The following is a 14,045-nucleotide window of genomic DNA, read 5'->3' on the forward strand; positions in this document are numbered from 1 at the left end:
TTTATTTGAAAGGCAGAGTTACAGAGAGAAAAAGATACGCAGAGAGAGGTCTTCCAGGTCTGGTTCACTCCTCAAATGGCCACAACAGGGAGCTGGATCAGAAACGGACCAGCTGGGACTAGAACTGGCATCTATATGGGATGCTGGCACCTCTGAAGGAGGTTGATTCACTGTGTTACAGTGCCAGCCCCATATTATATTACATTTGGGGCAAAAAAAGAGTCTTCAGCCATGATTATATCCTATGAACAATATGAAGGAAGTATTCTTAAAGAATCAATAACTTGGGCCCGGCGGCGTGGCCTCGCGGCTAAAGTCCTCACCTTGAACGCCCCGGGATCCCATATGGGCGCCGGTTCTAATCCCGGCTGCTCCACTTCCCATCCAGCTCCCTGCTTGTGGCCTGGGAAAGCAGTTGAGGACGGCCCAAAGCTTTGGGACCCTGCACCTGCGTGGGAGACCCAGAAGAGGTTCCAGGTTCCCGGTTCCCAGCATCGGATTGGCGCGCACCGGCCCATTGCGGCTCACTTGGGGAGTGAAACATCGGATGGAAGATCTTCCTCTCTGTCTCTCCTCCTTTCTGTATATCCGGCTTTCCAATAATAATAAAATCTTTAAAAAAAAAAAGAATCATAACTTGAGAATACGTAAGTCATATCAGTATTTTCCAAGAAATCCAGCGAAGTTTAGACGAGCTGCTTTTCTGGGAATTCCCACTAGATAAAATTAATTTTTTGAGGTAAATAACTTGGGATAGAAAAACAAACTGGAGCCTGAGGGAATCAGACTTTGATTTATTGCTCCACTGAAATGACTCTCATGGGTGTGATTGAGGACTCCAAGAGCCAAGCCCAATGGTCTTTACTCAGTGAGCTTATTACATCTTTTAATAGCATTTGACATACAGAGTGCTGTCCTCATTATTGTTACTTTTTACATTTGAAAGCCCAAGAGGCACACATAGAGGCATGCTGCATCTACGGTTTCACTCAGGGCTGGGCCAGGTTGAAGTGGGGAGGTGGGAACTCGATCCAGGTCTTCTTGTAGGTAGCAGGGACCCAATAACACTTAGTCTCTGCTGTTTCCCAAGTGACACATTGTTAGGAAGCTGAATAGGAAGCAATGGAGTAGAAACTTGTACCAGGCACTCCAATATGGGATGTGGGGCTTGCAAGTGGGTCTTGCAAGTGGCAATGTAATGGTTGAGCCACACAGCTGCAACTTTCCTTATCTCCCTAAACCATCTCTGGATTTGTCCCTCCCTCAGGACTTTCTTGTATTTTTTTTTGTGATTCCTTCTTACTCATTTTGATGATTTCTCCTCATCTCCCGAGTATCTATTTAGATGGAGATTTACCTTTGTTTTAAAATTTGTGTGTGATGTGTTTGAAAGGCAGACAACCCTCCCACATATACACACACATACGGAGTTGGGGGTGAGAGTGAGAGACAAGTCCAATTGGGAACTGAAGACACCATCCAGGTCTCTCACACAAATGGCAGAAAACCAACTACTTGAGCTGTCGCCACTACTATGTTCCAGGATTTACATTCACAGGAACCTGTAATTGGAAGCCAGAGATAGGATCAAATATAGGTACTCTGATGTGGGGCATGAATTTCTTGCCCAGATCTTCATCATTAGAGCAAATGCTCACCTATAAATTTATGGATCAAGATCCTACACAGTGCCCTGATGGCAGATGCCAAGCCCATGAGGTCCTGTGGTAAAAATGAACTCATTGAATTGTGGGAACCACACATCTTGGCCGACCAGGTCCTAAATCATCAGCCCTACCAGGCTGTAATCATCGGACCTGTGAGGTCATTTGTTTCTCCAGGAGATAAAATCTTGATATCTGGTCTTGTCTTGAAGGGCTGTTTTTCCAGGAGCCCTAGGCTCTGAGCAAAAAGCAATCGTCACTTCTACAGACATACGGGAGCCATATGGCTGTCACCAAAGCTCCCTGATGCCCAGCTGAAGGAGGGCCATGAGCAGCACTGCAGATCAGTCAGGAACTTGGACTTGAGTTGAACATGGAACTCTTAGTCCCAACTTCAATCTGTAAGAATTGTAACTTCTAACCCCTGGTGGAGACCTAGAATTATGTGACAGCTGCCTGGTTCCTTGCACTGCGCTTTTCAATAAACTTCTTTTCTTCTGCTGTGCCAGGTCAATGATTGCTTCCTTGCAATGTTAGGCCAGTAGACACAGTTTGGGGGATTCTATAGCAATTCCTCCAAGCAGTTTGGATGGAGTATTTTATTTTTATTTATTCTCTCTTTTCCATTTACACTCATTTATTTCCTGACTTCAACTACCCTCTTGGTTGTAAGTATTATCCATCGGCTCATGATTTTTAGATTTATAGCTCCACTTTGTATCTCTTCTCTATGCACAAGACTCATATATTAAAATACCTACTGGATACATTCTGTTTGCTTTATAAACAACCATCTCAAAATTTAGTCCCGATAGTTCCTTGCCAAGCCATCTCCTCATGTGCTCTTTCATATCCATAAATTATAACTCAGTCTTTCTAATAGTCCAGGCCAAAGGCCTTAGGATAATTCATAATTCATCTCTTATATCTTAAGTTGCATAAAAGAACAAATCCTTCCATGAGTATTCGGTCTTGCATTTCTGCTTCTGGCTTAATGAACTAGCAAGCTACAATCAAACAATCCTTTCTTAGAGAACACATGGAAAACTTGGATAAAAGAGAGAAGAAGAAAATCAATTAGAAAGCATCACAAAATTGTCACTCCAGCCAGACCAGGAGTGGCTGAAATCTCAGAGAGAAGGGCAGTTTTAAAAAACGTTTTCCCGTGCTTGCTTTGGCAACACGTATGTTAAAATTGGAATGATATAGAGAAGATTAGAATAGTCCCTGTGCAAAGATGACACGCAAATTCATGAAGCATTCCATAAATTAAAACAAAAAAAAATTTTTATTATGAAAATGTTACAGAGATACAGTGAGAGAGGAGTATTCCATCTGCTGATTCACTCCAAAGACAGCCACACAGATGAGCAGTCGGCCAGGCTGGAGCCAGGAGCATTATGTGGGTCTTCCATGGAATCTCACAGAGGCCCAAATACCTGGACCATTTTCCAGTGCTTTCCCCAGGCTGTTAGCAGGGAGCTGGACTGGAAGTGCTGTTGCCAGGACGTGAACTTTCACCTATGTGTTATGCTAGCTTCTCAGGCAGCTCCTTCACCCACTCTCACACCAGGGTGGCCCTGAGAAGAGAATTTTTAAGCACCAAATTTGATTTCACTTTCCTCTCACATGTTCATAAGCTATGTCATTCTGGAAGACGCTCAGCAGAGACAGTAGCTACAAGACAAAAAAAGCTGATGAGAGTCTTCTCCAGTCTTGTGGGATATACTCAACTTTAGGAATTATGAAGATTTGAAGACCCAAGACCACTGAGTGTAGAGAATCATGGAAGAATGGGTTTGATAGTCATTACTGCTGTTTCCTACCAAATATCTGTTTATAAAATTGAAGGACTAAGAGGCCACTGTGCTAAACAATTTCGTTAGCCTCTATTGTGCTGAAAAGATCATGTTTGGAGTTTGGAAACCTTGTGAACACAACAGGCTTTCACTTAAAACCTTTGGAAGTCTATGTTCTGGAAGTAATGGAGAACTAAGATAGCTGGGACCTTTCTTTCTGAAATCCAGTCTTGATAATCCAGTCAATGTGTGAATTGATTCAGATGAGATATTTCTGTCCCCTCCCCCCCCCCATTTTTTTGCCTGCGGTTAGCATAAATTTGAAGAAGATAGCACCTTGGGCAATCTCTACCTTTTTTTCAACAACAAAATGTTACTTGGTGTATTATTCAATAAGATGTTGCCAATGACAAAGCACTAGGTGACTAAAAATGGGTTATGTCAACAGACCCACAGCTGACCTAGTTATTGGGGGTCACCAAACCAAACTAAACATATTTAGTGTGTTTTAGAGTAAATAACAAAATGGACAAATTCAGAAGAAAACACTGCTACACAAAACATCAAATGACTTTCTAAAATGGAAATAGGTAATTGCAGAAGCTAAGGAGGTAACAGATGAGATTAAGATCAGACTAGGCATGGCTTTGGAGTGAGTAAACTGGAAGAAAAGAAGAGAATGACAAGGTGAAATTCTAAAAAGTACATAAGCAGTATGAGGAACATGAGAGGAGTCTGACATTGTGTAATTGGAGTCATACATGGAAGGCAGGAGTGAAAGTGCTGGGGACACGCAGAGTGGGACAGAAACACTACTTGAAGAGATCATGTCTGAGAATTTCCTTTAGCCGGTGGAGTCGTAGACTCAAGAAGTACTTTTTTTTTTTGACAGGCAAGAATGATTTATTTTGATGTCTTTTTAAATACATTTTTTGTTATTGTTATTATTTTATAATACAGTTTCATATTCCCTTATCCCCTCCCCAGTTCCCTCCCCCCCAGTTCCGCTATATCATTACTAACATAAAGTTCTTCATACCTAGTCATATGTCCATCATTGCGGGCACGGACAATGGCAGAGAGTCCAGAATCCTATTGTCAAGATATAGTAAACAGTTTCATTGTAAGTCCATCTTTGTCTGAAAGTAGAAATGCATGCCACACTACATCCTCACATCTGGATGTTAGTCTCCATTTCACAGCTACTTTACATCCCCTTAAATGAAAAGTCATGATTCAAAATCAACAATAGAAAGAAAAATAGAAATTTACAATGCCATGAAGTTAAATGACATGTTACTAGATATGACAGTCTCCATTACACAACTGCTGTACATTCCCTTAAATGAAAAGTCGTGATACAAAATCAACAATGAAAAGAAAAATAGAAATTTACAATGCCTGTAGTTAAATGACATGTTACTAGATATGACAGTCTCCATTACACAACTACTATACATCCCCTTAAATGAAGAGCCACAAAACAAAATCAACATCAGGGAGAAAAAAGAAATTAACAACATCAAGAAGTTAAATAACATGTTATTAAATGACTAATGTGTAGCTGAAGAAATGAAAATCAAGAACCTTCTTGAAGAAAATGATGCCACTGCATGATCTACGAGTCATTGAATGATTTAATCAGAAGGAAGTGTTTTGAAGAGATGAAACTGACAGAAAACAACAAAACCCATGTGATGTAGTTTCTGCTGATCTTTGTTGAAGTGAGTCTCCTCCAGACAATAAGAAGATGGGTTTTGATTTTTAATCCAGTGTACTAATCTATGATGTTTGATTGAGTTTAAGCCATTTACATTCAGAGTTTAATATACATGGGTGGTACTTTGGTACTGTCATTTTAGGAATGGGTTGTTCATTGGTTTAGTCTTCTGTTGTCATTTTCGTGGGATGTTCTTCAACAAATACTTTGAATCCCAAACAAGATAATACTCAGGAGACCACATGCATTATTGTAATACCAATGAAACTTTAACAAAGAAAATCTGTGCATACTTTATTAATAGGTGCCTGACATTTTATTTTCAAAGAATCAATTGCCCGCCAGCTCATTTCACCAAAGAAATGATTTAAATCAGATAAAAGGAACACTATCTTTAAATAAAGTTGCAGTCTGTCGATTATAGGACAAGAACCCAACAGTAAGAGTCTCTGAGAAGGCCAAGTGTAGTCTATCAGGCCAGCAGAGTTGGGATGGCCTGGCAAATGTCAGGCCTCCTTTCAGTATCCTGCCACATGATGTCAGAGAAGCTGTAGTTTCCCTAGACGCAGAGACTAATTACAGCCAAGACATTTATTGTACTCTGCTGCCTCACTCCACACCCCTCCTCTCTCCACACCCCTCCTCTTCTCTTCAGGAAGAGATTTTTAAAGGTTCTTGAGCAGACAGCATCATGAAAGGAAAATGAATGATGTGGGGATTGTCTCAACGAATGGAGATACAGGTGCCTGTGAAGCAGGTGTGCATCCAGGAATTGCAAACTTAGCCAGCCAGCCCTTCCCAACACAGCAGTGCTGGAACTTGGCTCTAAGTCAGTGATTCCAGAGTGATCGCTTAAGCTAATGGCTTTGATGAGTGTTGGAGAGGCCAAGAAGTCAAAGAATGCCCAGACCTGCCAGAACTATGATACATCTGGACAATGAGCAATGGCTTTACCCCACTGCTCGGTGGTGCCAGCTGGCATGGAGGCCAAGGGCTGCAACCCGAGGAGGGCTGGGAGGAACAGATGGGATGCCTGGGAAGAAATGATTATATTTGATTGTACTGGGTTTGACACTTTTATTGTGTTGTGTTTATTGCTAGGGTGGAGAGTCTTTTTTTTTTTTTTTTTCCTGAATGGATGGACCCATTAAGAAGGCTGACTCCAAGGATATTGTATGTGAATGTCTAAGAGACCTAAAATGGTGTGCTGGAGACCGTCTCTATTGACTGGCAAAAGCCAACTGTATGTCTGTTCCAAAGTTCATGTTTATGTATGGTACCTCTAAATCTACAAAGGCACTTTTGGCAGTATACCCTTGGATTTTGTCATATACAACATTTTATAGAAAGAATTACTGGGGCAATTTCTGTAACAGTTACATGTTGATCTTCTCTTTTATATGTTGATCTTCTCTGTATAGCTTTAGTTATAACTCTCTCTGGAGATTCAGTTCCCCTTTTTCTTCTACCTTGTAGACTCTGTTTACAACAAACATTGCCAGTGTGTCCTGCCTATAAGTTATTGTCTTTTCCTCCAATTGACTTTCTCTCTAGACACTCTTCACTACATTTCTTCAGAACTTCACCCAGGAACCCCAATCCAGAACTTGGATGCCTCTCTTTATTATTCTCCAGCTCCAGGTCTCCTCATGCTCTGCTTTTGCTGGTCGCGCACCAGCTGTGTACCAAGCTCTCTCCCCAGTACACGAAACTGCACTTAGCTAGACGTCAGATACATTGTTGTCACGGAGACTGGCATGGGAATGAACCCATCTTCACTCGTTCTGGGGCTACCGTGTGTATCAGTCGCAACACGTCTGTTCTTTATGTTCATTCCTGTGATCATAATGCTTTTCCTTTAGCCTCAATCTCTGATTTTCATTTTGTCTGTGACGCCCCTGTTCTAGCTTATTTCTCTGTTGTATTCGGAATCTTCAAAAGTTTGTGGGAAAATGGAATTAAAAGATAAATTTATTATGAAATAACAATTTTTGGCAAAAAATGTTTAATCCATACAGAGTTTCTTTATAATATGCATTTTCATGTACTTTTTGGAAGATTCCCTTAGGCACAATTTTTCTTTTTGTCTGCCTCTCTTACTAAGTTATTAAGTCTTCAAGTCAGAGCTTTTCAAGCCTAGTGTCCACACCAATAACTGGCAAAAAAAATTATATAAAATGAGAGTTACTGAATTAAGTAGCACAGCAGGGATTTGAGATGTAGAGTGTCTTAACTCCAAAGTCATGTCCTTTTAACTATCCTACACCTTCTTAATAAGTATGGATCAGCTTGTCAGAGGAGGCTTTTTTTTTTTAATCATTCAAGGAGCATCTAATGCTATCTGAAGAGAGCTACTACTTTTCTTAGAGGAAGATGTGCCAATTTACCACTTTAGTTGATCAATACCTAGTGCAGATTGGAGTATTCATGTCAAAGAGTATTCTTTGAGATTTATTAAGCCAGCAGAGGAAGATAAATATCTTCTCTTATCTTGTCCTGATACAAATACAACTTAACCACTCAGACACATCTCTACCAAATAGGAAAGTTGACAGACTAAGAGAGACTAAGGTGAGGATATTCTCTTTATCTTAGGGATAATCAGTTTGTCTTAAATTCATTACCAAGTATGGGTTAAGTGCAGTATTTTACACAGAATTCCTCAGGGGTATTTCTGAAATATTGGATGAGAATAGGAAGCTGATATAATTTGGCAGAAACTGAATATAGCTCTCAATCAATTTAAGCATCTACTTTATTGAAGAAATTAATGCAACTTACATGATTTTCTTTTCTCTTTGGCATAAAAGGTTTGGGCATCAAAAGCTATTGGAGAAAATTTAGAGTGTCTGTTCTGTCATCTGATTCAGGAAATGTGTGCTGACTCTGCTGGTTCTATTATAAATACTGTCCATAAAATATACTTGAACTAGCGTGGCACGAGTTATTTTAAAGTTGTGAGAAAGATGGTTATTAATAAAATCTTCTACTCTAATTAATCCATAGCATTGCCATCAATATGTTCTTCCGGTATCATAAATTTATATAACATATTTCCTGCTGAAAACTTCTGACCAGTCGATGTTTCTCTGTATTTGTGGCAAGCAAAGGTGCAGATTGCTTAGCTTTACAGGTAATTTGTCCATAACCAGGTCAATGCCCATCTTTTGATTTACAGTTCTTTTCAATCTTCTCTCTTGGCCCAACACTCATTGCATGCCGTAATTACACTGGATTATTCACTCATACATCCACTTGAACAGTCAATTCACTATTCCAGTGTTGGTTAGACGAAAGAGTTTACTTCAAGAAAGAGCATCTTGGGAAGAGATAATACTAATCCAAAATGTACTCTTTCTGCTTAACAAGACAGCAGGAGGGGTCTTTAAAGGAGCTGAGGTAACTGCAGAATTAAGGTGAGGAATGAAACAATGAGGCTGTTTAGTTGACAGCAATGCACACATTCAGGTTTGTTCTGAGGAGGGTCCAGGCAGCGCTCTGAGGGGGAATTCGAGGGCAGGTGTAGGGCTTCCATCGAGTGGAAGCTCCTTCCTTAGCTGGGTCAACTTTGGCGGTTCCAAGTCAGCACCCCTCAGGAGGCTTCTAAAGTTCTAATTCAGATTGCTTTGCAGCTGGCTAGACAAATAGGTAATTCACAGTGTTGTTACTCAAAAATTGAAGTAAGAGGTAGAGGCAAGTTTGGTTTTTGTGTCATACAAAAGAAGAATTTCTATGCAGAGCATAGAAGAATTTCTATGCAGAGTGAGTAAAGGGATAGAGCGGGGGGGGGGGGGGGACCCCAGAGTGGAGCAGGAGAGCAGGAGAGGGCTTGTATCCCAACCCTGGAGACTCCCAGTTCCTCACCAAGGACTATCAGCACGAGCACCGAGGACTACATCCCAACTGCCAAGGAGACCACGGGGAAATGGAGTGCCTTCGGAGGCCAAGAACTCTGAGGTCACCCACCCCCATTTGGATCTACCACATGGGATGGAAGAAGCCCAAAGTTCATCGGAACGACAACCAGGAGCACTGAGCGGTCCGCAGAGACAGAAGACAGTAAACTTCCTTCGGGACTAGGGAGAGGAGCTTACTCTGGTCCTTGCCTGGTTCCGACTTCGGGTCCCCACCCTCTCTCACAATGACCATCAGGATCGCTGCAGAAACCCCCAAAACAAACAAGCAAACAAACAAACAAAAAATCTAGAATAGATAGAGAACAACAAGGAAAGCTTAGAAACAGACAGGAAATGGTCAGTGGGGATGCACTTATAACTCACTGGGTGGGACACAAAGATTAGTTACTCCTCACTGGAGTAGTTACTCCTCACTGAAGATTTCTCTGCACACCCCTCCTAAAACTGTTCACCTAAACTGGTAACATATATCTTGTTAGAGTTATAGAGTTAGACTACCCGAAACACAACCAGGTTCAGCAAAATCATGCTTCAATGCTATAAACTGCTGAATACTAAAATTAAAATAGACATGAGACAGCTGAATAGTAATCTATCGCCATTTTAAGGTGTATAGAACCCGGTTGTATATACACTAATAATTGAAATGTCAATGTAGAAGTCACAGGATGTGGTTCAGATCTTGCATTGTTTTTTTTTTTTTCTCTTTTAACATATTGGTTACTCAATACCATGTCAACTAATTCCATAACGGTATAAATTGTTACTGATGTAATGTTGGGGCTTTTAATTGATTGGGATGATACTCTGCCAGCTCTACCTTCAGACCAGAGATGGTCTCCCCAAGAAACCGTTGAACTTATCTGGACAATAAGATGCTGGACTTTATGCTTAGTAGAAGCTTGCAATGAAAGAATCTCAACTGAATTTGAACTGTGGTAATGCAACAAGGTGGAGGAATCCACCATGGGTGGAGGGTTGGGGGAGGGGTGGGGGAGAACCCAGTGCCTATAAAACTGTGTCACATAATGCAATTCAATCAATAAAAAATAAATTAATTTAAAAATTTTAAAAAGTGAAAGAAAGAGAATTGTAGAATCACAATTTGAAATTACCATTAAAGTCCTGCCTAGATAAATGCATACACTGAAGACACCAAGTAATCTGAGCTCCCCTCTCTGGGTTATATTTGTTACCCTTGAAATATTACAAAAAAGTTAAATAAAAGCATTATTTTAGTTAGTCAAAAAAAAGATTTATTTTACTTTTATTTGAAAGGTATAGTTACAGTGTGAAGGACATGAAGAGAGACAGAGAGATCTTCCATCCACTGGTTTACTCCTCAAATGGTCACAACAGCCAGAGCTGGGCCAATCCAATACCAAGAGCCAGGAGGTTTCTTTATTGTTCCCATGTGAGTGTAGAGGTCTAGGAACTTGATCTCTCTCCTGCTGCTTTCTCAGGCCTTAGGCAGGGAGCTGGATTCAAGGTAGAGTAGCCAGGACACAAACTTGCACTCATGGGATGCCAGTGCTGCAGATGGAGACTGACTGCTATGCCATGGTGCGAGGCCCAAGTCATCTGTCACAGCAAAATTATCTGAAATAATTGGAAGTATATTGTTGTCATTTATCACTGATAATTTCAATCAAGCATTTTATTTTGATTCTATTTGTTTTCCCTCATTCACTCACTAATTCATTTAACAAATGTTATTAGGTACCATCCTGTGTTACTCTCATGGATGATGAAGATACAGAAAAGGTGAAAGTGTCTCTTTTCATAGAACTTATCTTCTGCTGGAAGAGACAGTCAAGAAATAACTAATGAAATGCATTTAAATATTGGAATTATTATGAAGAAAATTAAGATCAGTATGCCAAAAACATGACTTGAGACACAGGAGTGAGAAACATTACATATGGGTAAATTTTGTAGTATTGGATACACATTACCTACACAATATTCAGAAAAGTCAAACAACAGCAAAAAAAAAAAAAAAAACCCACAGAGATTTGGCTAACTAATTTCTGATAAGTAAAACCCAGTGTCACTAAACATTATGAGAAGATGCCCAAATTCTTAACCAGGAAGAAAAATGTAAATGAAAATGATGCTGCAGTGTCACTTCATACCATAGAATTTGTCACACTCAAAACAAGTATAAGCTAGGGCTCCAGAAGCCGTCACTCAGGGCCTGAATCCTGGCAGGGGTCTGTAGATTATCTAGGGAACTGTGCGAGAGGGGCCACCAATGGCGTGTGTGACAGGTGTGGGATGATTTCTGGGGGATTTCAAGCACTAGTTTACTGCACTTGCAGGTAAGGAATTACTGTACGGGACTTCCAAGGATAAGAACACTTGCAGGAAAACAAAACAGTTGAGCTCAAGTGATTTGGAAAGGAGAAACTGGAGGGTTTGTCTGGGTCTGACCAAGGTGGGAGACCTGATCTGGGTTGCATGGCATCACCCACTGCCTTCTGGAACATGTGAAAGCTAGCACACTTTTGGCACACTTAGGAAGCATGCAGTACCCGCCAACGAGTACCAAATCAGGGCTGTGTGGGGCTGGGCTATGGCACCAAACAGTTTGGCAGATTCTGTAAGGGATTTATGGGTTCAACCCCGTGAAACTGTAGAACCCATTGGTTTTAGCAAGAGCTTGTGGTGGTGACAGGTCAAGCCATGCGTGACCACAGAACTCACTTATGATCAAGGAAGCTGGGGCATTGGAGTAGGGCAGGCTGGCCTAGGTTGTAGCACCTGCTGGCACTCCTGAGAACCAGGTCTGGAGATGGGCTGGACTGGGCTAGGGTACTTGCTAGTGCATGCAGAGGCCAGGACTTGGGGAAAACTATGCTGGGCAGAGACCTAGCACCTTCTGACATATGTGAGATCTGGGGCTTAGAGTGGGCCTGGTGGGGAGTCTTGGGGAAATCTGCTACTAGGCCACAGTTCCTGTTGGTGATCATGAAAGCTAGGGCTGGGATGGGCCAGGCTAGGCAAGACCTATTAGTTGGCATGCATGGGGGCTGGGTCTGGGGCTAGGCTGGCTGGGCCAGGACTTAACACACACTGGCTCACCCAGGAGCCGGGTCAGGGTGTGGGACATGCTAGACTAGGTTCACATGAGAGCCAGGGATAGGGGCAGGCCAGATTGGGCTGGGCTACAGCACCCACCAGCGAGAGTTAGAATTGGGGGTGGACAAGGCCAGATCAGTGCCAAGTGCCAAGACTGGAAGCGTGGCATGTCAGATTAGGTTGAAGCAAGATCCAGGGCTCTGCTAGACTGCAGCTCTCATTGGTGAGCACAAAAGCCAGGGTGGAGGGAGGGGAAGGTGCAGACCAGACTGAGCAGGGCTGCAAACTCCTCAGCATCTGTGTGGGCTTGGTCTGGTTACAGGTTAAGCTGGGCTGTGCCCTAGAACATACAGGCATTTGGGAGAACCAGAATAGGTGCAGGATGTACTGAACTCTGCTGTAGCACCTGCCATTCCATATGAGAGCCAGGTCTGGGGGTGGGCTAGCCTTGGTTAGATCACAGAACCCACTGATATATGATAGTTTCAGGATGGGCTGCAGACCAGGCCAGGCCAGGTTAGGCCACAACACCAGCCAGTTCATGCGAGGGCTAGGGCTGGGGCTGGTCAGGGTAGGCCACGTTGTTACCCACCAGTGTGAGCTGGGACTTAGGGCAAGCCAAGCAGAACTAGGCTACAGCACTAGCTGGTAAGTGCTGAGAACAGGGTGGGCCATGTCAGACTGAATTGTAGTACCTACTGGCATGTACAAGACCTGGGGCTGGGAGTAGAGCTGTTAGGAAAGCTTCAGTGACTTCCCTGCAAGGCTGCTGCTTCTACTAGTGAATGTGAGAGCTTGAACTTGTGGCAGATCAGGCTGTGTAGGGCTGCAATGCCGTTTGGCCAGCATGTGGGTTGGATCAGGGGAAGGGCTGGACTGGCATGGGGTGCTACATCAGCTGGTACACATGAGAATAGGTAGGTGAAGATATTCACTAGCAAGAGCTGGGATTGAGTATAAGTCATATCAGGCTGGCCCATGGTACTCTGGCAAATACAGGAACCAGGGCTGGAAGCAGGCCTGGTGGGGAACTGTAGGTACTCCCCTGCTAGCCTGCAGTTCCTGTTGGTGAGCATGAGAATAAGGGCTGGAGGCAGACCAGTCTGGACAAGATAGCAGCATCTGTTGGCACATGTATGAGCTGAGTCTGGGGGTGAAGTAAACTTGATCTAAGCTGCAGCATCCGTGAATATGAGTTCTGGATGGGACTTGGAAAGGACTGGGATGCTCTGCAGCACATGCTGGCACATGCAAAAACTGGGGTAGGGGGCATGTCTGGTGAGAATTATTGAGGTTCACTCTGACTAGGAAACAGTACCCTCTGGTGAGAGCGCCGAATCCTAACCACTAGACCACTAGGGAACACAACAGTACCCTCTGGTATGCATAAGGACTAGGCCTGTGGTGGGTTGAGTTTGGCTGGGCCATGGCACCCATCAGTTTGTGTGAGAGATTAGTTGGGGGTGATTCTGACGAGGCAGCTGCATTCATTGGTATATGCATTGGCTGGTACAGGTGACTCAGTGAACTGGACTGTGCACTACCTGGCACACACAACAATCAAGTCTGAGGTCACCCCACTGAGGTTTCTTGGGGGACTGACCAACTCAAACTCTGGCCACAGGAAAAATCACAAAGTATGTGGTCTGACCTTGCAGTACACATGTTGGACCTGGACCTCCTCAGTTCTTGATGCCTGTGTGGCAGAAAAGGATGCACAGCCACACACAAAGGACATGGTAGCCAGCTCATCTAGGCTACCAGTGGGTATCGAGTGCCCACATGAGTATGGAAAGCAGAGCAGGAAAGAACTGTCTTGGCCAAGCTTTGCAGCAAGTGGCTGTGGAGGCACTAAAGTGGACAT

At 42.9% G+C, this 14,045-nt stretch overlaps 1 protein-coding gene and 1 non-coding gene across 2 annotated transcripts in view; both read left to right on the forward strand.

Moving 5' to 3' along the window:
• The window catches only part of FUT10 (fucosyltransferase 10), a 439,987-nt gene that overhangs the window by 234,546 nt on the left and 191,396 nt on the right, over nucleotides 1-14,045 (forward strand). The window lies entirely within an intron of this gene.
• Nucleotides 2,830-2,936, forward strand: LOC118760042 (U6 spliceosomal RNA). The gene has a single exon (XR_004996539.1). It is a non-coding gene; the product is annotated as a U6 spliceosomal RNA (small nuclear RNA).

The sequence above is a fragment of the Ochotona princeps genome, chromosome 11 (assembly GCF_030435755.1).
Source record: "Ochotona princeps isolate mOchPri1 chromosome 11, mOchPri1.hap1, whole genome shotgun sequence".
In the NCBI taxonomy this organism is placed as follows: Eukaryota; Metazoa; Chordata; class Mammalia; order Lagomorpha; family Ochotonidae; genus Ochotona; species Ochotona princeps.